This window comes from Aquarana catesbeiana, linkage group LG06 (assembly GCF_042186555.1).
Source record: "Aquarana catesbeiana isolate 2022-GZ linkage group LG06, ASM4218655v1, whole genome shotgun sequence".
In the NCBI taxonomy this organism is placed as follows: Eukaryota; Metazoa; Chordata; class Amphibia; order Anura; family Ranidae; genus Aquarana; species Aquarana catesbeiana.
In genome coordinates, this window is record NC_133329.1 from 75,299,513 (window position 1) to 75,324,269 (window position 24,757).

Sequence of the window (24,757 nt, forward strand, 5' to 3'; positions counted from 1 at the left end):
TTTTGTCTTCAGATTTACCAGAACCATGTACTGCAAGGGCCTGCCTGATTGCATACAAATTGAAACTCTTAAGGTTTGACCTCCATATATTATATGGTTTTGGTAAACCTAACGACAAAAATCTGCATAAAATTGAATAGTGTGTATGGGGCCTTACTCTTTACATTGAACATTATACATTTTTTTCTTTTTCAATTTCCACCTTGTATAACTATGTAGTGCAACGGTCTGCCTGATTGCATAGTGTTTGGGTCTGACCTCCTATATCAGTGATGGTGAACCTTGGCACCCCTGATGTTTTGGAACTACATTTCCCATGATGCTCATGCACTCTGCAGTGTAGTTGAGCATCATGGGAAATGTAGTTCCAAAACATCTGGAGTGCCAAGGTTCGCCATCACTGTCCTATATTATGGTTTTGGAATCTAAAGGAAAATTTGTATAGTGTATGGCCAGCTTTAGAGGAAAATCCTTAGACCCCATAAAACGGGTGTCCCCATTTAGGCAATTTCTCATCAATCCTTTTCTGGTGACAACTCAAAATATTGGATTTTTCTACACACTAACAACTTCATTAGGTTTTTTAGTAACCTTTTTAATAAAAAATAAAAAAAAGTTTAAAGTGCTTGGTTCACATGAGTGGTTCACAAATGGGCCACCTGGCACATATCAACACCCACTAACTACCAAATCATAAATACTCCATCGCTCAGACAAAGGTATGCCCAATGGTGTTCTAACACGTAATGCTTCTTCCTATGTAGACCTCTTTAGACTGTGAAATCTTCAAACAGCTGTAAAAACACACACAAGCGTTTAGTCCACTATCGCCATACAACTTTATTAAATCCCAAAAACAACTGCCTACTCAAATAGGAAAAACTGGCACATCACATATTAACTCCAGCTGTAGGTGATACCATACGGTTGGAAGGCTGACACATTTAGGGGGACATGCCCCCTTCCTGAGGGCTAACATAACCCAACCTTAGCCCTGAGGAAGAGTAGAAGGCCCTTGAAACGTGTCAGCCTTCCAACCGTGTGGTATATGGCCAGATGACATCACCTACAGATGGAGTTGTTATGTGATAGGCCTGATGGTTTTTCATGTTTGTGAGTATGCAATCTTTTTTGAGATTTAATAAAGTTTTATGGTGGTAATGCTTTAGGCATTTGCACCCACCAACTATCCCCCCCATAAGCACTGGTGACCTTCACTTTCTGCTATTCCATTCTAAATATTGCACACAACATTTGGGCTACATGATTTCATCCATTTTGACCCCCCCCCAGCACAAGGTCCATTCTATGCTCCTCATCACCTGTGTTGATGGGCTTTGAGCTTCTGTCCATGGCATCAGCTTGATATCTGATTTTGAGAAGCTTCTGAGATCACTGACAATTCATTGACCTGCATTTGATTTGCTTCAAGCAGGCTTTTGCATTCCCACGGGCTTGTATGGAAATGTAAAACCCGCTTAAAGCAAACAAATCAACACCGGCCACTAAGTTCTCAGCATGGCTACTCATAGCAGAGATTTCCCTTCACTTCCTGTCCCATAGCCAAACAGGAAGTGAAAGGAAATTCCTGCAAATAAGATCCCTTGGGGCCCCCCAGGTCACCAGAACCAGTGTCCCCATTGGAAGATTTTGCCCCTATTACTTTTCTGGGGACAACCCAAAATTTGGGATTTTCTTTTACTTTCCATGATAATGGTAAATCGGACAAATGGAGAGGGTCAATCTACCTAATGGGGGCACACACAGCAATAAAACCTGATAAGGGTTCTAACATACCACCCAACTTTTTGAGATGGGAACGAGGAACACCAATTAGCAAAAGTATGTAGGCATAGGACACACCTCCTGGCACTCCCCTGTAACCACTTGCCGACCATCCGCCGCAGTTGTACCGCGGCAGAATGGCACGGCTGGGTGAAACGACGTTATGTAACATTGCTTTGCCCTGTGGCACCACGCCCCCTGCTCGCCCATGGAGCCGATGCGAGTGCCCGGTGGTCGTAATCACCGCTGGGCTCCTGCGATCGATTGGGGCACACAAAGAACCCCGGGATCTGTGTAAACACACAGTTTCTGATTCTCTGAGGGGTGAACAGCCAGATCGTCTGTTCATACAGAGTATGAACAGCCATCTGTCATCTCCCCTACACAGTCCCACACACTAGGGAACACATTAACCCTTTGATCACCCGCTAGTGGTTAACCCCTTCACTGCCAGTGACGTTTTTACAGTAATCAATGCATTTTCATAGCACTGATCGCTGTAAAAATGCCAATGGTCCCAAAAATGTTTCAAAATTGTCCGTGTCCGCCATAATGTCACAGTCCCGATAAAAATCGCAGATTGCCTCCATTACTGGTGAAAAAAAAAAAATTAACAAAAATGCCATAAAACTATGCCCTATTTTGTAGACGTTATAACTTTTGCTCATACCAATCAATATACACTTATTGCGATTATTTTTTTACCAAAAAATATGTAGAAGAATACATATCGGCCTAAATTGAGGAAAAATTGTTGTTTTTATTTATTTTATATTTTTATTACAGCAAAAAGTAAAAAAAATATTGCCTTTTTTTTTTTTTCTTTAAAATTGTCGCTCTTTTTTTGTTTATAGAGCAAAAAAAAAAAAACGCAGAGGCGATCAAATACCGCCAAAAAGCTCCATCTGTGGGAAAAAAAGGACGTCAATTTTGTTTGGGTACAACATCGCACGACCGCACAATTTTCAGTTAAAGTGACGCAGTGTCAAAACTATATAAATTGGACCAAAATGAGGGACATATGAGGAGGAAAGAGGAGCAGAGGGGTTTCCAAATCAGGGAAAGTCCCTTGTAATCAGGGACAGTTGGGAGCTCTGGTTCTAATCCCTCTCCACTCTATCCAAAACTAAAAAATAAAAGTTTTGCCATTTAGTTATACTTGAAGCCTGGGGAACTAGTAAGTTGGTGACATCACTTCCTCCTGACAGCTGGTGCCACCATAGCTCTGTCTGTGTGTAGACTGCTGCATAGTAAGTGTCGGCTCTAGGCAATTATTTTATTCTCTTATGGGGTCTTTATGTTTCTGATAAGTCTTCTTAGCACCTGGCAGTATGAGTGTTCTATTTTTTTCCTTTTATTTTTTTGGCGAGCCAGGATCTTCTCTTCCAAACGGATTCCTTCTTTGTCACGTGTCGTCAGCAATACAAGGGTGGGGGTCTTCTCCTGCTAGAGGATTCAGAGCATGTTCAGTGAGAGGCAGGCAACCCTTATGGGTCTCCTTGTCTGAGGCCTCAGCAGAGACGGAATATTGGCTGTAGGCTGTGTTACTGTGAATCCATTTCTCAGACACTGGTAGGTGGTTGTGGCACCTGAGAATAACTTTTTAATTTGTCACCATTCTCATCTTTCTCTGCTACAACTCAATTTAAATTTACCTCTGCAGTATATTCATCTACTCGCATGCTTCTGCACTGCTAGTTAAAGTATATTTTAACCCATTACATACCTGGTGGAGACGGAGATGACGAAGAGGCCTCTCTTACTCCTCCTGCCCAATACTTTGAAAATGTCAGGGAATGTGAGGACATGGAGTGGTACGAGTGTTAGTGTTACAGCCAGATGTGTTGAGGCTGGCAGTTATATGGACTACCAGGTGAATGTAGACTCCTGGACAGGAACCAGATGCAGGAACACCAAGGTTCAAGAGCAGGTGACAACAACATGGACAGGATACAAGCTGATTTCAGTAACAGGCAGCAAGGTAACTGTTTAGGAGACAGATTTGGAAATTGAAGCAGAGGTCAGTAATAGTAGGTAAGTGAAGGTACCAAGTCAAGAAGACTTGAGTTGAGTACTGAAGCCGAGGTTGGTAACAGTTGGGCACTGAAGGTACCAATTCAGAAGACAGAATTGGAGTTAAAGGTGAGATTGATAACCGATTTGGTTGGGAAGGTATCAATTCAGATGACCGGATTGGAGTGCAGGATTGAAGCAGATGTCCCTAGCAGTTGGGTGGTGAAGGTATCGCGTCAGAAGACAAAATGGGAGTCAAGGATTCAAGCCAAAGTCAGTGCCAGTTGGGCAGAGAAGGTACAAAATCACAAGACCAGTTCAGAGGTTGGAATTCAAGCCAAGGTTTGTAACAGTTGGGAAATGAAGGTTCCAAGTCAGAGGACTGGATCAGAGTCATGGATTGAAGCAGAGGTTGGTAAAAATTGGGCAGTGAAGTTACCAATTCAGAAGGCCTGATCGGAATCAGAGATTCAAGCTGAAGTTAGTAACAGTTGGGTAAGGAAGGTACCAATTTTAGAAGACAGGATTGCAGTGCAGGATAGAAGGGGAGGTCGATAACTGTTGGGAGGTGAAGGTATCGAGTCAGAAGGCAGGATAGGAGTCAAGAATTGAAGTAGAGGTTGGTAGAAATTTGTCAGTGAAGGTGCCAATATGGAAGATCGGCTTCAATCCTTTGATTCGAAGTCGGTAATAATTGGGTAGAGACAATGGCGACCCTAGGGGGGGGCCAGAGGGGGCCCTGACCCCCCCAACATTTTGCTGTGCCCCACCATGTGCCCCCCCCCCCCCCAAAAAAAAAAAAAATTTTTTTTTTTTTTTTTTTTACAAAAAATCAATGTCTAAGAGGGAGAGAGTCCCCAGTCAGCTCCTGCGGGTGATTCCTCCCCCCTCCCCTGCTCGCTGACACTGCATAATGCGAGCGTTCACACAACCACGGCCGCCTGATCTGCTCGAGCCAGCGAGTTGCAGGAAGGACTCCACCAGGACTTTCAGTTACTGAAAAAACAGACTGATTTCTCCCGTCCTTAGGACAGGAGGACCAGCCTGTAAATTCCAAGAGATGCCAGACCAGAGCTGTCAATAGCAGGGGCAGGACAGCAAGAGGAGGCTGGGGAACCCCACAGTGGCAGAACACCAGGGCCCGGAGGCAAGGCAACCTTTGCAACCCTGATAGTTCTCCCACTGCTTTGGATCCTTATATTTTCTTGATATGCTGGTGACATATATCTCTTGTTTTCTGCCACCCTGGGGGACCCCAATACAGTAGGAAGGGAGCTCACTGCAGAACATGTGAAAGGGCCCGTTGTGGGGTCGTAGTAAAGGGCCCCAGGATATATATATATATATATATATATATATATATATGCATTTTATAGTTGCCCCTCTACTTTTGTCCCTGTCCCCCCATGTGCCCCCCCTAAATTTGAAAGCTGGAGACGCCACTGGGTAGAGATGGTACCAATTCAGAAGACCAGATTAGACTCAGGGATTAAACCTAAGGTTGGTAACAGTAGGGCAGTTAAAGAGTAGGACTAGGAGGTACTACAGATCCCATCTACCATAACCACATTGCCATCTTTGGTGCACTTCTAAGCTTGGAAGCAAAGTGTCTGCCATAGCAGGATGCAGTTGGGATTTGTAGACTCACACACATACTAGGGCCACCCAGGAAAATAGCCGGTTAACCTTCAACATGGCTTTAGAGTGTGGTAGAGGCACAGGGAGAACATGCAAATTTAATTTCCATATTGTTCTGGCTGAGATTTGATCCAAGGGCCCCAGTGTTGCGAGGAATGAGTGCTAATCACTAAGCCATTTTGCTGCCCCAGGTGCTATCTTGAGTTTTCTTTATTTATGTAGCGAGGTGTGCCCAGCCCTGGGATCGGCCTTATCAGGACTCGCTCCCCACTGACAGCTGCTGGAAATCAGAACTAAACAAAGCGGTGAGATATGAAATGTGATGTAGTGGGAGGAGTTTTCAGATTTCTGTGTTGTTGTCATCCTTGTGAGTCTTCTATAATGGAGATATTTATCTTCTCATTCCCATCTCCACACAGGGCTTTGTAAGTATGTTTTACATTTGTCCCTCTTCCCCGGTTACTTTGTGTTTTGTGCTCTTCTCTTCTCTGATCCAGCACTAGAGATGTGACTATGGAGTGTGGCGTCTCATCTGGAGCGATATATGCAATTGTTCAGCATTCCCAGGCTGTTATGTTGATCCAGTGACTGTGTAGTTTCTGCATTACAAGTATACAGGTCAGAGGCTCCAACTTTACATTGACTCTTCCACACTCCAAAGTTACAGCTCAGGAACTGGCTTGCCTCATCTCCACTGAAAAAAATCAATTATATCGGCAACAGGAACACCACACCCCATGATGCAATTCTTTCTTTATTATATTAGCCAGCAAGAATAAGTGCTGTACTGACACGTTTCACACTAGGCATAGTGCTTTTTATTTCACAAAGTGACATGTCTGACACATCTCGTGCTAGCCACCAGAGCCGAGGCAACCTAGTGTGGAGTCTAACCTGCCTGGAGCAGCATATGCAATGTTTAGCATTCCCTGGCTGTTCGGTTGATCCAATAACTCTGTATGTTCTGCATTGTATTGGGACAAGCATGCAGGTCAGAAACTCTAACTTTACTTTCACTTGTCCACACTCCATAGTTACATCTCGAGTACTAGTTCGGCTTCTCTGTGAAAAAATATTTTATACCACCAGCTGCAGGAATAATTTTTCAGTGTAATAACCAGCAGTAACAAGTTCTGTACTGACGCATTTCGCCATGGGCATAGGAAGCATACCATTTTGCATTTGTGTGCTGTGTTCTGAAATGATAAAATGATATTCAGGCTCGGTTCACACCTTAGCGATGCGCGATTCCAGTGTGTTCCTGCATCGCATGTCACCCTCCAGCGGTTCACACTGCCCTATGCGAACAGCTGCGGGTGTCAGTAGAAAGTTGACACCCCCAGTCAGTTTGCATATCGCAGTGTAAACTGTCAAACTGGCGCAAAATCGTATCGCATATGTGTGAACACCCATGAGATCCGATTCTAGTGCGGACCAAAAAAAGGGTCCTGCATCATTTTGGTACGAATGCTGTGTGGCTGAAATTTGATCGCACAGACCTCGCATGTGATCTGCAATGCGGTGCGAATCGCATGCAATGCCTGTCATCGCATATGTGTAAACCAGCACTCAAAGTGACTTAGCCCTGGTTCCCACTGCATGTGTTTCGCACCACAGTCCAGTGCAAATCGCATGCAATTCTGTGCAATGCAGTTTGAGCCCATTCATTTTGATCGCACCACATCCCCATGAAAAAGGCCGCTTTAAAAAAAATTTTTTTTTTCTGCACTGGAACCAGATACATGCTATCTGGTTCTGCACTGCATTTTGCAACCTGCTTTTGGGGTGTCCTTAACTAACAATTGACACCTGGAACAGATTACATGAGCACAGTGTGATTGCTATGCGGTGTGGGAAACGCACAGGAATCACTGCGGCTCCAGTGTGACAGGTACAACCAGGCATTTTAATCTGTCATCATGACAGCACTATTCTTCTGCTTTGCTTTGCTTTTCTTTTTTTTCTTTTTATTTCTGCCTAGGTGCAATGATCTCAGCAGTATTTTTACTGACTGCACTTCTTATATGAGGCAAGTTTAGGTAAAAAAAAAAAAATTACACTTGGTTGTGTCCCCCCCGTATGTAGGCATTGAAATATGCCAAGCTAAAGCCCATCAGCCAAAAAAAAAAAAAATACATTAAAAAAATGAAATTCAAGTTTAAAAAGGGCCAAGATGAATAATAAAAATATATATTTTAATTTTTTTTTTTTTTGCCCTTTAAATCTGACCTCCGGCCTTCCCTTCAGTCTTGTGCAGTTGTACCGGCTCCTCTCCTGCACTGAAATGACATCTTCTGACTTCACTGCACACTGTGAGCTTCTCATAATGTGCATTAGAAGCTGCAGCAAGGCGGAGCCCATCTCCTTTCCTGGCTGGAAGATATCCGGTATGGTAGTAGTCCTCTTCTCCCCAGCCTGACTCTTCAAGTCAGCTCTTCCAATCCATGGAGGCTCCGTGTTCATTGTCAAAAAAGATTTGTGACCAGAATAACCAGTCCCCATGCAGCCCAATGAGGATTGTGTGAACGCTCCATGAAGGGTGTGTTGGCTTTGTGTAGCTGGACTTTGATATCACAGGGTGATATAAAACCTACCAGGGAGGAAGGCAGGGTTAAGTCTTATAGGAGTAAAGAATGGAAGAGTTGTGTAGTGTGTGTGTGTGTGTGTGTGTTTGTTTTTTTTTTTTTTTTTTTTTTACATGTTTCCCTGAAACGGAGTGTGGGGTCAATGAGGGGGTGTTCCTTGAGTGTGGAGGGGATATGGTTAAGCGACAACCAGGGTGCCGATCGTAATGGTAGAGGGGGGGGATAGGGAGTTTTCTAGTCTAACCCAATCTTTGCAGTGACTATGTAGTGCCCAATCAACAATTCTGGAAAGATGGGAAGCCCAGTAGTACGTTATGAGGTCTTGGAAACCAATAACCCCTTTTTGTTTTGGGTCGTGTCAAAAGGGTCGTACGTTTATTCTCTGGTGGTTTTGTTTCCATAGGAATCCTGTACATATCCTTCTATTGGAAAAAGGATAGGGGGAGTTTAATGGGAATAGTTTGTAGGATTTTCATTTTTAAGATTGCTGCATGGCCGAACCAGGAAAAATGTGGTTTGTTCAAAAAATCAGCAAGGGATGAAATACTTTTTGCCCCCCTGCTGTAGGTTGTACCTGTTTATCTGCAGTCTTCTCTTCTCTCCATCCATTCAAAGTACAGAATTTATAAAGCTTGTCTGAGCGTTCAGAAAAATCTATTACTCAGTGAGGAGAGCTGATTGGAGGGAAGGGATACGCCCCCCCCTCCACACAGCATACAGAAACAGAGCTGAGACTGTCAATCAACTGGAGGTCCCTCCCCTGTCACCTTTCTTCTCTTGGTGTCAGGAAAACTTGTCAGAAGTGACCCATGCTGATAGCAGAGAAGCTAAGCAGCAGACAGAAATGAGACTTAGTGCTCTGTACTGAGACAAGTACACACTGCAGAGGGATATGCTTTGTTCATCTTTCATGTCTGAGATTTACACAACCACTTTAAGGGCTCTCTTAACACTAGCAGTTAGGGGGGCAGTAAAACACACACACTGTGGCTGCAATGCTTTGCTTCACAGCCGAGGCAGAATTATACCCCTGCTGCTTTCTGCAGGCATGGCACCTGCCAAACGCAACCCATTCAGGTGATTAAGGGGTTACAACCCCTTCTTGTTGCATGTCAAATGCTCTCTGAAGAGCGATCTGAACGATCTGTGTTTAGAACGCTCTTCAAAGACTAAAGGTCACACGCAGGACTCCGAAAGCTGATTTCCAGGCAAACAAGGAAATGCATATCTGGAAATTGTTTTATCTGACAAAGAATTTTTACTCCTGTCCTGCTAATTCAAGATTTACAGAGCTGCCCTGTCTGGCATAGGAGGGGACCTCATTTTTCTTTGCTATAATCCAGTAATACTTCCTATGTGAAGGGGGACTCTGATGTAAAGGAATGATTCTGTGTAAAGGGGGGTTGTGATGTAGAAGGGGACCTCTGACGTGAAGGGAGGACTCTGATGTAAAGGGGGGGGCTCTGAGGCAAAGAGGGTCTGGGGGGGGCAATGATGTAAAAGGGGGACTCTGTTGTAATGGGCAGCCTCTCAGGTAAAGGGAGTACTCTGTATAAAAGGGGGACTCTGATGTGAAGGGAGACTCTGTTGTAATGGGGAGCCTCTAAGGCAGGGGTCTAAAACTGGCGGCCCTCCAGCTGTTGCGAAACTACAAGTCCCATAATGCCTCTGCCTGTGGGAGTCATGCTTGTAACTGTCAGCCTTGCAATCCATCATGGGACTTGTAGTTTTGCAACAGCTGGAGGGCCACTAGTTTGAGACCTCTGCCCTAAGGTAAAGGGAGTACTCTGATGTATAAAAGGGGGACTCTGATGTGAAGACAGTTTCATCAAGGTGGTTGTGTGTATTGTCCCAAACTCGGGTTCCCACTGATAAATAACATTTATGGTCTTAATTGGAGTGCCTTGAGATTTTCCATACTTTTTTTTTTAAAGGGTGACACAACTGAACAAAGTTTGAGAATCTCTGCTGTAGAAGAATGATTCCAATTGGTTGCTGGGAGTTGATGCACTTGCTCTTTGCAGCCAAGTCAGTATCTGGCTGGTAGTGTTTTCTTATAGGCTCTTGTCTCCACCTAGTGGTAATTGGTGAGATTGCAATCCTACAATTACAGTTCTGAATGTGGCAGTCTATGGGCCTGTGTGGAAGGGCTTGGGATCTTGAATAGACGGGTTACTCCAGAGTGCTTCTGATATCCATTTGAGACATTTCTAAAATTATTCAGACTTCACCGACAAGGTCATTTGACCTCATTCTGTCCTGCACCTGTCCGGCTTAGATCTGCTTCTTCATTCTCATAGACTTGTATAGGGAGAGTTGCTCCAGAGCTTAGTAAACAAGCACAAGATCCATTGACTTCCATCATCCAATCACGTGCAACCAAAAAGGCCTTTTTAATTTTTTTATTTTAGTTGCATGTGATTTGGGTATTCTTTGCAAAGTAAAGTTTTATCTAATTTCCTGGAGCAACAGCACTTGCAGAGGGCAACTGGACCTTACAAAGTGTACAGTCTATTTTCCTTGAGTAAATCAACTTCGTAGTGTCCAATCAGACCATCTTCTTCTCTCGAGGCACCGCATAGAATCACTGAGGGATCAATTCCCTATGAGACCCCCTTCCTAATCAATTCTGACACTGAGTACCTACAGGCAGGAAGGCGTGGGCTCGGTTCACACTGGGACGACTTGGGATCCGACTTGTCGCCCCTCAAGTCGCCCCAAGTCGCCCCAGAAAGAGATTCACATGAGAGTGAATGGGAGCGTCTTAAATGACACTACTGAAGTCGCTCCGACTTCAGAGCATACTCCCTGTACTACTTGGATCCGACTTGGTAGGCGACCTGTACCATAGAAATCAATGGAAGTCGCCTCCAAGTCGGATCTCTCTGTAAGGCTCGGTTCACACTGGGGCAACACGACTTCAGCGCGACTTTGCACGGCGACTTCGACGCGACTTCGATGCGACTTTAGCAAATTACAAGGCGACTTGAAGTCGCCTGCATGACAGGCGACTTCGCCTGTGGCCAATCAGCTCTCTGGGAGGGAGGGGGGGAGGGAGGGGTTTTCCCTGCAAAGTCGCTTGACTTTACAGAGAGATCCGACTTGGAGGCGACTTCCATTGATTTCTATGGTACAGGTCGCCTACCAAGTCGGATCCAAGTAGTACAGGGAGTACGCTCTGAAGTCGGAGCGACTTCAGTAGTGTCATTTTAAGACGCTCCCATTCACTCTCATGTGAATCTCTTTCTGGGGCGACTTGGGGCGACTTGAGGGGCGACAAGTCGGATCCCAAGTCGTCCCAGTGTGAACCGAGCCCACAGTCAAGCGACTTTGCAGGGAAAACCCCTCCCTCCCCCCCTCCCTCCCAGAGAGCTGATTGGCCACAGGCGAAGTCGCCTGTCATGCAGGCGACTTCAAGTCGCCTTGTAATTTGCTAAAGTCACGTCGAAGTCGCGTCGAAGTCGCCGTGCAAAGTCGCGCTGAAGTTGTGTTGCCCCAGTGTGAACCGAGCCTAACTGTACCTGCCTACAAATGGATACACCTGTTTCTCATGTGTTGTATATATTGAAGTTAATTAGGACCTAAACACACATCTCCATTCTCACTGCAGGTTAGTAATCAGAAAGGGTAGGGATGTCTGAAGGTACTGGACTCTTTGATATACAGTATGATATGTTCACTGAGCTGTGACCCCCCTTGCATTTATTTAATTGGGTGTTTTATTTGGGAGCACAACTGGTTTTATGCACAACTGGTTTCCGGTGCTGTCCACCCTCCTAGACTTTTATATAAAATATAATGGAAGCCAACAAAAAATGCATTTTCTATCTATTCCACTTATCTATCTTGATGGTTTGTTTTGCATGTACAGTTATAAAAATTATAAATATTTTGGCTCTAGTGTTCCTTTTTTAAGTAAATCATTCATTTATTTTTGCTGTTTATCATCCATTAATACAGAAAAGGACAATGCTCAGTCTAACCAGTCCTGAGACCAGTCTGAGAATTTGCAAAGTCACTGGGTTAGCCTGCCGGCTTCAGTTGAAATACCTGATTGTTCATGAGAAATATGTATTTAAACCCTTCTGAACCCGGCTGAGTGATTGAAGTGAACTTGGCAACATGCATTACAATACAAAGTCAGGCTTTGGTGTAATTTGTATATTTTGAAGTGTCCAATCAGGGCCAGCAGAACTCGCCAACAAAATGGCAATGATCAATTCAAGCTTCCTAATATAGAATGTATTAATGTGTATCTAAAACCTTCTTCTTCCCTTTTTTTTTTTTTTTTTTTTTTTTTACGCTTTTGGATAGAGTAGCGAATGGTCAAAACTCCATGGTTTTTATGGCATCTGTGTCCTCATTGGGGAGATTTCCCTTCACTTCCTGTCTTGTAGACCAAATGGAAAGTGAAGCTACATTCACTTGGGAGGCCGCCAGAAGGAGTCAGTGAATTCTCGGTGTCGGAGCTATACCATAGTTCCCAACTGTCCCTCTTTCCCCATCATTTGTCCCTCATTTTTTTTTTCTGGTCTATATAGTTGTATTTAAAATGCACTTTTTTTTTCTTTCAAAAAGTGTTTCCCAGAGCTAAATTTTAAAAGCCAATATAAAAAAATGGTAGTGGTAAAAAAAGCCCTTGTGGATTTAATCAAACCCACCTTCTCCCCCCCCCCCTTTTTTTTTTTTTTCGTGACTGCGACATTATGGAGGACACATCGGACACTTTTGACACATTTTTGGGATGATTGACAATTATACAGCGATTAGTGCTATAAAAATGCACTGATTACTGTATAAATGTCACTGGCAGGGAAGGGGTTAACACTAGGGGGCGATCAAGGGGTTAACTGTTCCCTGACTGTGTGTTCTAACTGTAGGAGGAGGGGACTGCCTATAGGGGATGACAGATATTAGGAGCTCGCAATCTGTCTCTCCTCACAGAACAGGGATTTGTGTGTTTACACACACGTCCCTGTTCTGTCTCTCATGCCCGCGATTGGTCGTGGCCGGCGGTCATCCTGACCGTTGCCACGAGCATCGGCACTTGGGTAGTGCGGCGCACGCCTGCTATCCTACCTAAAGGAGACCACGTATAGCTACGACCGCTCGTGGGAACATGCCGACCTGCCGCAGTATAATGACTGCTGCTGGTCGGCAAGTGGTTAGTTTTCCATGCAGGGGTGTGTCCTATGCCTACATACATTTGCTAGTAGGTGTCCCTCATTTCCATTTAAAAATGTTGGAAGGTTTGCTATATCAATGTATGCACCCTCTGCAAACAGCAGTGATGGCTGTCAGATTTGTACTTTGTAACATCCAAGTGGTTGTATGCAATTAGAACCCCTGAATGCACACAGGAATTTCTGGTAACAGCTAATGAGTTCAGAGATAATTAACCAAATCTCAAGGCAGCAAATGATCTGCCCCTGACTACATATGTGAATGTAGACTTGTTCACACCTAATGCAGGTCACAGTTTGCATATTCCAGGTTCATTTTGCGTTTTTTTTTTTTTTTTTTCCAATACACGCTTTTGATCCATTGAAGTCTATGGTACCAAAAACCAGAAAAAAATCCCTGACCCTTTCCATAAAATGCACAGATGTGAACTACAACCATAGGAAAACATGTTAATAAAATGGACTGTATTGTGTTTCTGCAAAACTGAAAATGCACTAAAAATGCATAGGTGTGAACCAGGCCTTACTCTGGTCATACATTTTATACAATTTCCTTTAGATTTACCTTCAACTATGTAATGCAAGGGTCTGCCTGATTGCATACAAATTGAAAGTCTTTATGTCTGGCCTCATATTATATGGTTTTGGAATCTAAAGGAAAAGATTCCCGGCTGGCGCAAGGTCCATTCTATGCTCCTTATCACCTGTGTTGACAGGCTTTGAGTTTATGTCCATGGCATTAGCTTGACATCCGTTTTTTGCGAAGCTTCAGAGCAGAGGCGCCCCCCTCCAGGCAGTCACAAAAAAAAAAAAATTTTAAATCTGGCCCTTTAAAAAAAAAAATACAAAAAGGTTCTTAAGTGCACTGTGTTTGGATGCCGGACACAGTGCACTTATGGGAAGCGCCACGTCTATGCAACCACGAGATTGCAGACATGGCGCTTCATTTGCGGGCGTATAGCCAGCCTTGCGGCGCTTTCTGAGGCGCCGAGTAGCTTCCGCCCGGCGCTAGTATCTATTACTATGGCCGGGCGGTTTGACAACTGAGTATGATGTCACTTCCTCTTTCTCTCCCCAATTGCACCCAGGAGAGATGAAACAGGAAGTATGAGAGGAACGGACCTCTCCACAGGCGACACTGCTGGAGAGGATAACACACAGCAAGGTAAGTAAGCGGGGGAGGGGGGTTTGGTGGTGACACATGCTGCTGCAATTTGGTGGGACACAGGCTGCATGTAAGGAGGGACTCCACTGGGGACACCTGGTGGCAGGCGACGTGGCTAGTGACACGCTCAGGGCTCCCACTGATTCTGCATTATGGTGAGTTGAATGACTTCATTTTATATTACAATGTAATAATAGAAATAATGCGCTTCAATCATCCTGACACCATAACAACCATGGTGCCGGGATGATTGAAGCGCTAACACCAGGTGTTTGGAGTATCTGCTGATTGTTAAACTTTCTAGAATACACATTTCTATTGTTGTGTAGGATCTGGGCCTGCTGTCCCTCCATCCCTCCTCTCCCTCTCCCTCCTTCCCTTGTTCATCTCAGACACTAACCACACCACCTTAGAGCAACGCCCATTTTCACCAAGTAGGAGTGGTCAAAAGGAAGGGCGGGGTCTGCCTCCCCCCCCCATCCTAAAACTTCACCAGCCGCCACTGCTTCTGAGATCATTCACAATTCATTGACCTGCATTTGTCTTCTTTCCAGCAGACTTTTGCAACCCCATGGACTTGTATGGAAATGCAAAACCTGCTTAAAGCAAACAGATCAACACGGGCCATTCAGTTCTCAGCAGGGCTATTCAAAGCAGAGCTTTCTCTTCACTTCCTGTCCCATAGCCAAACAGGAAGTGAAAGGAAATTTCTGCAAATAAGATCCCTTGGGGGCCCCCCAGATCACCAGAACTAATGTCTCTATTGGAAGATTTTTGCCCCTATTACTTTTCTGGGGACAACCCAAAATTTGGGATTTTTTTTTTTACTTTCCATGATAATGGTAAATGGGACAAATGGAGAGGGTCACTCTCCCTAATGGGGACACACACCGCAATAAAACCTGACAAGGGTTCTAATCCCTCTCCACTCTATCCAAAACTAAAAAAGAATAGTTTTGCCTTTTAATTGTCTGTGGAACTAGTACGTTGGTAAATAGGAAAAAATAGAGTGTAAATCTCTCTAATGGGGAAGCAGACCTCAATTAAAAGCTGTCAGGGGTTATAATCGCTATCCAAAACATAAGCCTGGGGAACTAGTTGGTGACATCACTTCCTCCTGACAGCTGGTGCCACCCACCATAGCTCTGTCTGTGTGTAGCCTGCTGCATAGTAAGTGTCAGCTCTAGGCAATTACTTTTTTTTTCTCTTATGGGGTCTTTATGTTTCTGATAAGTCTTCTTAGAACTTGGCAGTTTGAATATGTTCTATTTTTCCTTTATTTTCTTGGCGAGCTAGGATCTGCTGTTCCAGAATGATTCCTTCTTTGTCACGTGTCGTCAGCAATACAAGGGTGGGGGTCTTCTTCTGCTAGAGGATTCAGAGCATGTTCAGTGAGAGGCAGGCAATCCTTATGGGTCTCCTTGTCTGAGGCTTCAGCAGAGACGATTTATTGGCTGTAGGCTGTGTTACTGTGAATCCATTTCTCAGACACTGGTAGGTGGATGTGGCAACTGAGCATAGCTTTTAATTTGTCACCGTTGTTATCTTTCTCTGCTACAATAAAATGTAAAATTTACCTCTGCAGCATATTCATCTACTTACATGCTTCTGCACTGCTAGTTAAAGTGTATTTAAACCAATTACATACCTGGTGGAGACCGAGATGACGAAGAGGCCTCTCTTGCACCTCCTGCCCAATAATTTGAAAATGGTAACAGGGAATGTGAGGACATGGAGTGGCATGAGCGTCAGTGTTACAGCCAGATGTGTTGAGGTTGGCAGGTGCATGGACCAGGTGACGTAGACTCCTGGACAGGAACCAGATACAGGAACACCAAGGTTCCAGAGCAGGTGACAATAACATGCACCGGATACAAGCTGATTTTCAGTAACAGTCAGGCAGCCAGGTAACAGTTCAAGACATGGAACTGCGGCTTGAAGCCGAGGTCAGTAAGTGAAGGTACCCTTTTTAAGAAGACCGAATCAGAGTCGAGGACTGAAGTTGAGGTTGGTAACGGCTGGGAGTCGAGGACTGAAGACTAAGTTTGTAACCGCTGGCCAAGGAAGGTACCAATGCAGAGGACCGAATTGGAGTTAAGGGTTCAAGCCGAGATTGATAACAGATTGGTTGGGAAGGTATCAATTCAGATGACAGAATTGCAGTGCAGGATTGAAGCAGAGGTTGCTAACAGTTGGGTGGCGAAGGTATTGAGTCAGAAGACGAAATGAGATTCAAAGATTCAAGCCAAAGTCGGTACCAGTTGGGCAGTGAAGGTACAAAATTACTAGACCAGGTCAGAGGTTGGAATTCAAGCCAAGGTTGGGCAATGAAGGTTCCAAGTCAGAGGACAGGATCAGAGTCATGGATTAAAGCAGGGGGTTGGAAAAAAATCGGGCAGTGAAGTTACCAATTCAGAAGGCCTGATCAGAGTCAGTTTCAAGCTGAAGTTAGTAAGTTTGATAAGGAAGGTACCAATTCAGAAGACCGGATTGCAGTGCAGGATTAAAGGAGAGGTTGATGACCATTGGGAGGTGAATGTATCGAATCAGAAGACCGGATAGGAGTCAAAGGTTCAAGCCAAGGTCAATATGGTTGGGTAGTAAAGATACCAATTCACAAGTTAGAAGACCGTATCAGAGCCAAGAATTGAAGCCAAGGTTGGTAAAAAATTGTCAGTGAAGGTGCCAATACGGAAGATCGGAGAATTGAAGCCGAGGTCGGTAAGATTTGGGTAGAGATGGTACCAATTCAGAAGACCAGATTAGAGTTAGGGATTAAACCTAAGTTTGGTAACAGTAGGGCAGTGAAGGAGTAGGACTAGGAGGTACTACTGATCCCATCTACCATAACCACATTGCCATCTTTGGTGCACTTCTAAGCTTGGAAGCTTTTCTGTGGCCCGTGCCTGAAAGGCATACTAGAGCAGCACTGACAAAGTGTCTGCCATAGCAGGCTGCAGTTGGTATTTGTAGGGCCACCTAGGAAAATAGCCGGTTAACCTTCAACATGGCTTTAGAGTGTGGTAGAGGCACAGGGAGAACATGCAAATTCCATAGTGTCCTAGCTGAGATTTGAACCAAGGGCCCAGGGCTGCAAGAAATGAGTGCTAAACACTGCCACCATACAGCCCCAGGTGCTATCTTGAGTTTTCTTTAATTATGTTTTGAGGTGTGCCCAGCCCTGGGATTGGCCTTATCAGGACTCGCTCCCTATAGACGGCTGCTGGAAATCAGAACTAAACAAAGTGGTGAGATAGGAAATGTGATGTAGTGGGATGAGTTTGCAGATTTCTGTGTTGTTGTTGTCACCCTTGTGATTCTTCAGTAATGGAGATATTTTATCTTCTCATTTCCATCTCCACACAGGGCTTTGTAAGCATGCTTTGCATATGCCACTCTTCCCCGGTTACTTTGTGTTTTGTGCTCTTCTCTTCTCTGATCCAGCACTAGAGATGTAACTATGGAGTGTGGCGTCTCATCTGGAGTGACATGTGCAATTGTTCAGCATTCCCAGGCTGTTATTGTTGACCCAGTGACTGTGTATTTTCTGCATTGCCTTGGAACAAGTATACAGGTCAGAGGCTCCAACTTTACATTGACTCTTCCACACTCCAAAGTTACAGCTCAGGAACTGGCTTGCCTCATCTCCACTGAAAAAAATAAATTATATCTTCAACATGAACACCACGCCCCAAGATGCAAAATTATATTCTTGCTTTATTAAAATAGCCAGCAAGAATAAGTGCTGTACTGACACGTTTCACACTAGGAATAGTGCTCTCTATTTCAGAAAGTGACATGGCTAGCACGAGATGTGTCAGGCACCAGAGCCAAGGCAACATGTAGTGTAACTACATAGTGTGGAATCTAACCTGCCTGGAGCAGCATATGCAATGTTTAGTATTCCCTGGCTGTTCGGTTGATCCAATAACGCTGTAATTTCTGCATTGTATTCTTACAATATGCAGGTCAGAAGCTCCAACTTTACTTTTCACTTGTCCACACTCCATAGTTACATCTCAGGTATTAGTTCAGCTTATCTCCATCAAAAAATAATTGATGCCACCAAAAGCAGGAATACTTAGAATACGTAAAATAACCATCAGTAACAAGTCCTGTACTGACGCATTTCGCCATGGGGATAGTGCTTTCTCTTTGAGTTCTGTGCCTAGTGTCAGTACAGAATAAAAATGTCAAGGCAGCACCTGGACTGTAACTTTGAAGTGTGGTGTGGTAACTTCACCTGGAGCTGCAAATAACACTCCTTCCTCTTGACTACTATTTAAAAAAAAAAAAAAAAAAAAAAAAAAAAAGGGTGGTGGTCTACACATTTCGCACCAGGAACAGCCCTTTCTCTTTGTAACTTGCACAAACCGTGTTAGTACAGAGCTTGTTCCTGCTGGCTATTTCGATAAAGGAAGAATACCATTTTGCATTTGTGTGCTGTGTTCCTGAAATGGTAAAATGACATTCAGGCTTGGTTCACACATATGCGATGCGAGTATCCGCGTGATTCAAGTGCGGGTTCCCGCATCAAATTTCACCCACCGGCGGTTCACAATTTTGCTATCTGGTTCAGCACTGCATTTTGAAACCTGCTTTTTGGGGTGTCATTAACTTGATTAATTGATTCATCAATTGTGTCATTAACTTGATTAAACTTAATTGACTCATGCAACAGATTGCATAAGAACAGTGTGATTGCTATGCGGTGTGGAAACTGCACAGGAATCGCTGCTTTTCCCACAACTCATCAGCGTGAACCATGGCTCAAAGATAAAGACAGCCTGCAAACTTCCATTTTTTTTATTTTTTAGACCAGCACAGGTAACCTCCATTTCTTGTACAGGCATTTTCCCCCCCTTTCCTTTTACAAGTATAGAAGTTAGTGAGGATGTGATGGTGACACAGAATTCTATAAAACTTGTCACCGGCTCCAGTGTGACAGGTAAAACCAGACTCTTCCGTCTGTCATCATGACAGCACTATTCTTCCTATTCTTCTTCTGGTTTGTGTTTTTTCTTTTCATTTCTGCCTAGGTGCAATGATCTCAGCAGTATTTTTACTGATGCCTCACTTCTTATGGGGCAAGTTTAGGTGAAAAAAAAAATTGCGCTTTGGTTGTGTCCCCCGTATATAGGCATTGAAATATGCCAAGCTAAAGCCCATCAGCCAAAAAAATAAATATGTTTTAAAAATTTGAACGGACTTCGCTCCCGTAGAAGTCCGTGTGACGAAACGTACGTAGGGCGTGGCCTTTGACTGAACGCCTTGCTGACATCTCCCTGCAAAGCTGACACTTAGGAACATCTTTGTAAGCATTGTACACCTCTCATTTTTTCCACTACAATGTGAGTACCCTTTTTATCTGACCTAATAAATAGTGGTTTTAAACGGTTTCACACTATGGAATCCTTTCTTCTTATGTCCTTATGATATCGTCCTGGTCTTGCCAAGTACTGCTGCACAGTGGCACATACTGTGACTACTCGTTACCCCTGCAGGGGATATACAGCTGGTGAGTCTCTGCACAATCACAACGCGAGACACCAGCACTGGATTAACACCTGTTGTGTGCTTTGAGGAATCCTACAATGGACGCCTTTTTTCACTTATAGTGCACCGGGCGCATACCCATATGAACTGTTTATTATCATAGAACCATTTGCATGACACGTGTGTTTAGTACTTTTCAGAGTGACCTCTTTATAGGGCACTTGTCACTTTGTTATTTGCAACGTTTGTAGAGCAATATTTTAATATTTATTTATTTAGCACCAGACACTTTAGAATTTTTTGCATGTCACGTGTGATGTATTTATTGCAACTTTGTGTTTTCTAGCGTTTAGACACTTCATACTTTTAGCAGTGGTTAATACCGTTTTTTTTCCTTTTGATGGAATATAGCACTAGACACCTTGGATGCGATTTATTGCACTCATTATGCTTCTTATGTTTAAATCACCAGTCACTTTAACCCACAGGAGTGGTAATAACTGCCATACATATTTCACTTTCAAAGGAACACACACGTGACACTTTGGATAAAATTGTATATATGCAGACATTTATTTTACAACTCTGGGACAGCGCCACACTCACACACTTTTCTTTTTTCAGTTTTAAAAAATTGAATTTAAAAAAAAAAAAAGGGGGCGAAAATTAAAAAAAAAAAAATTTTTATATGCATTTTTTTGTTTTTTAAATGCATATAATTATATATTTTTTTAAATTTTTTGCCCTTTTTTAAATCTGACTTCCGGCCTTCCCTTCAGTCTTGTGCAGTTGTACCGGCTCCTCTCCTGGACTGAAATGACATCCTCTGACTTCACTGCACACTGTGAGCTTCTCATAATGTGCATTAGAAGCTGCAGCAAGTCGGAGCCCATCTCCTCTCCTGGCTGGAAGATATCCGGTATGGTAGTAGTCCTCTTCTCCCCAGCCTGACTCTTAAGGTCAGCTCTTCCAATCCATGGAGGCTCCGTGTTCATTGTCAAAAAGATTTGTGACCGGACTAACAAGTCCCCATGCAGCCCAATGAGGATTGTGTGAACGCTCCATGAAGGATGTGTTGGCTTTGTGTAGCTGGACTTTGATATCACAGGGTGATAATTCTAGTTCCAGAGTATGGTCAGCATCCCAATGTACACCAGGAGGGAAAGCTGTACAGAGAGAAATACATAAGTTAACATTTTCAGAGGAGCAGTCAGCGATGATATTTGCCTGGCTGCAGGAAGTGGAAAAATAATGGATCTATTGGCAGGATCAACAGTTGGGACTCAGAGCAATAAAACTTCACTCTACCGCCTTTAGCTGTAGAGGCAGCAGCTGGGGGTGTACACCTACCGCCCCTGCAATGCTTTGCTTCACAGCCGAGGCAGAATTGTACCCCCTGCTGCTTTCAGCTGGCATAGCACCCACCAAACACAACCCATTCAGGTGATTAAAGGGTTACAACCCCTTCTTACTGCATGTCAAATGCTCTCTGAAGAGCGATCTGAATGATCTGTGTTCAGAACGCTCTTCAGAGACCAAAGCACACACGCAGGACTCCTAAAGCTGAACTCCAGGCAAACAAGGAAATGCATATCCTGAAATTGTTATAATCCAGTAATGCTTACAGGGCTTGTCCCTCCCCCTTGTCAGTGATTGGAAAGTGAAAGGAGAAGAGGCGGGCTGATGAGGGTAATCGTCTGGCACTCTGCTCTCTCCTCCTATCAACATGCAATGCAGCACAACTGATCGGCTCCTTGTGATGCTTCTCCCTCTCCCAGTCCGAGCTCTGCTGTACAGTCTGATAAAAGTCAAATTCATTAACTGAAAAAATACATTTAATCTAATTAATAATTACAGAGCTGCACTAATGTGCATTGTAGATCTGCCCAGATTTCCGCTACATCTGTTACCTGTTGGCTCTGTACCCGTCTGGGCAGAGGACCAAGCCGCTTGGATTATCTGTTATGCATTACACACCGCAGAGGATTATACAGATGATGCTCTTCAATGAACGTCCACACTGAACATGCTGAACATTACCAGTACATGTGTACAACTTCTATTAATCTCTGCCAATGTCCAGATCACACACCTGAAATAAGGACTGTCTGTGACCAATTATGGACAGCCACAGCAGAATATAAGAGGGGGGGGGGGAATCTTTCATGGTGGGGCAATTTTTCTTTTTATGTATGTGGATCTGGGAGCCCTGACGTCTTTAAGGTGTGTCCCCCCCCACCCCCCACAGTACTTCCCCTTTTTTTATATATATATATATTTATATATTTTTTTTTTTTGCCACTCCATGTAATCAGTTGGTCAGCCAGAATCCTTCATCGCTCTTCCAAAGTCCTGGGTCATCCTGGATCTGCTCCCAGTTTGTGACTGGACAGTGAAAGGAGAAGCAGCACTGTGATTAGTTCATCTGTCACTCTGCTTTCTCCACCTATCAGCATGCTTGTTGGCACTCAAACTGATTTGGCTCTTTATTCTGCTTCTTCTTCACATTCAGCTACTAACACTGCACTTTAGGTGCTATTAAACCCACAACAGAAATATATGTGTGTGTGATATATAGTGCATGCATGCTTGTTATACTCACTGTGGAACCTAAGGAGTTAATCCTCTGCATTGTGGTAAAAAAAAAGGCAGATCTGGTCTTCTCTGATCCTCCCACTCTTCCGATGTCCCCAATCCATCTCCTGATAGAACAGAGGCTACGGGCACTCTTAACATGCTCAGTTTGGTGTATATTACAAGAGATGGGGGGGGGGGGGGGGGGGGGGGGGGGGAATTGGAAAAGGGTCAGGGACTTCTGTGTTTTTTTTTCTCATGCATAGGGCAGGCCTTTGAAATGGCTGCTCTACATGCTATGCACAAAAATACGCCTGTAGGTGTGAACCAAGCCCTTAATGGCAGACGAGCAATATTTTAGGACTCCTTTTACATGAGCAGTCATTGGTTGCTAAAAGCAAGTTGAGCCTACGATTGGCCCTTTTTACCCCGATCTGTGATCAGCGGTGTCTGAAGGGGGCGGGCTTCTGGGAGGACATATATGGACGCCCCTCCCAGAATTATAGTACCACAGTGTCTTTTGCGTACCTCCCAACTGTCTGAGATGGGAATGAGAGATACCTATCAGCAAAAGTATGTAGGTATAGGACACACCCCCTGGCCACGCCCCCTTAAAGGAGTATTGTACAAAAAAAACAAGATTGGTAAATGCACAGGAACTTTTTTTTTTTTTTTTACCAATACTATTCCTTTTATATTGTCTTTTGGAATTTACAAATGCAGCAATTTAGAAATCAGATGAAAGGTTTAGCACTGGGAAACCCTTTTTGATAGATAAAAAGTGAATATTATATACAACTATATAGATCATACCAAACCAAATAAGGAAAGGGGTACATTACTCCAAATCAGGGACAGTTGGGGGCTATGTCTTTTGGCTATAGTGAGGTAATGAAGTGGTTAAACATAGAAATGCAGTTGCTCAGGGCTGTACATATGCCATGGCCAGAGAGAAAAACTAGCTGGCATTTCACATTCAGCGGGTGCTACTGGCACTAAACGCAACCCAGTCAAGTAAAAGGGGCTGTGCTGCATGGTGGATCACCATTTGAGGGTTAAAAAACACGGGTGATGAAAAAGACGTATTGCCTGCTCACCATTTGTCAAATGCCCTCTGAAAAGCAATCCACCGCAAAACTCTTTTCAGAGCCACGGCAATAATGGCATAGCTCCCAACTGTCCCTGATTTCGAGGGACTGTCCCTGATTTGGAACAAAGTGCCTCTGTCCATCATTCCTCCTAATTTTTGGTCTGATCTATGCAGTTGTGTATGAAATGCACTATTTATCCTTCAAAAAGTGTTTCTCTAAACCAGGGATATACAATTAGCAGACCTCCAGCTGTTGCAAAACTACAAGTCCCATCATGGCTCTGCCTCTGGGTGTCATGCTTGTGGCTGTCAGAGTCTTGCTATGCCTCATGGGACTTGCAGTTCTGCAACAGCTGGAGGTCCGCTAATTGCATATCCCTGCTCTAAACCAAGGGTCTTCAAACTACGGCCATCCAGATGTTCAAGAACTACAATTCCCATCATGCCTAGCCATGTCTGAATGTCAGAGTTTTACAATGCCCCATGAGATGTGTAGTACCGCAACAGCTGGAGGGCCGTAGTTTGAGGATCCCTGCAGTAAACCTTTCATCCAATTTCTAAATTGCATTTGCAAATCTCAAAGCAGTATAAAGGAATAGAAGTGGGTACACTTGTGGGTATAACAAATTTTTTTTAATTTTTTTTTTTTGTGTGTAATGCTCCTTTAAGGGGGCGTGGCAAGGGGTGTGTCCTGTGCCTACATACTTTTATTAATGGGCGTCCCTCATTCCCATCTCAAAAAGTTGGGAGGTATGATCACGGTCACAGGTGTGAAGGAGCCCTTTAATATTTTAGGACACTCCTGTATCTGTACTCATCTAGAGTGACTATTTCAATGAACGCACGCAATACTGGAGCAGGTTTCTGAAGGATCGTACAATGGAGGCTCTATGGGAGGCTGGAGGACACACGGCCATCATTGTTCTATGGAAAATTTTATAGCTTATTGGGGCCTTTCCAGCCATTGTCTGTTCATATTTATGGATTGTGTGGAATGCTGTAACATGGGGGGATCATTAGCTCAGTGATAGAAGCATTTTTGTGCAGTGAGTCCACGTCAGACTGGCGTTGTAGTTAAGGGCCTGGTAGTCCACGTTTATTAAACGGAAAAACAAAACAAGTCCATTCAGGGTTCCTGCACAGGGGTTCAAGCTTCAGTTAAATACATGAAATCCAAATGAAAATGCTAGCCCACCTGGCTACTCTTCACCAGCACTGCTGCTATAGA

At 44.0% G+C, this 24,757-nt stretch overlaps 1 protein-coding gene across 2 annotated transcripts in view; it reads left to right on the plus strand.

The window, feature by feature from the left end:
• Window positions 1-3,016: 3,016 nt before the first annotated feature.
• The window catches only part of LOC141148622 (nmrA-like family domain-containing protein 1), a 37,907-nt gene continuing 16,166 nt past the window's right edge, over window positions 3,017-24,757 (plus strand). The window contains exon 1 of one of the 2 annotated variants that reach the window (XM_073636231.1): window positions 3,017-3,035. The gene's annotated coding sequence lies outside the window, so the exon portion shown is untranslated. Of the gene's footprint in view, window positions 3,036-5,722; window positions 5,742-24,757 lie in introns of those variants that run through there. The other variant, XM_073636230.1, reaches the window with a different exon arrangement.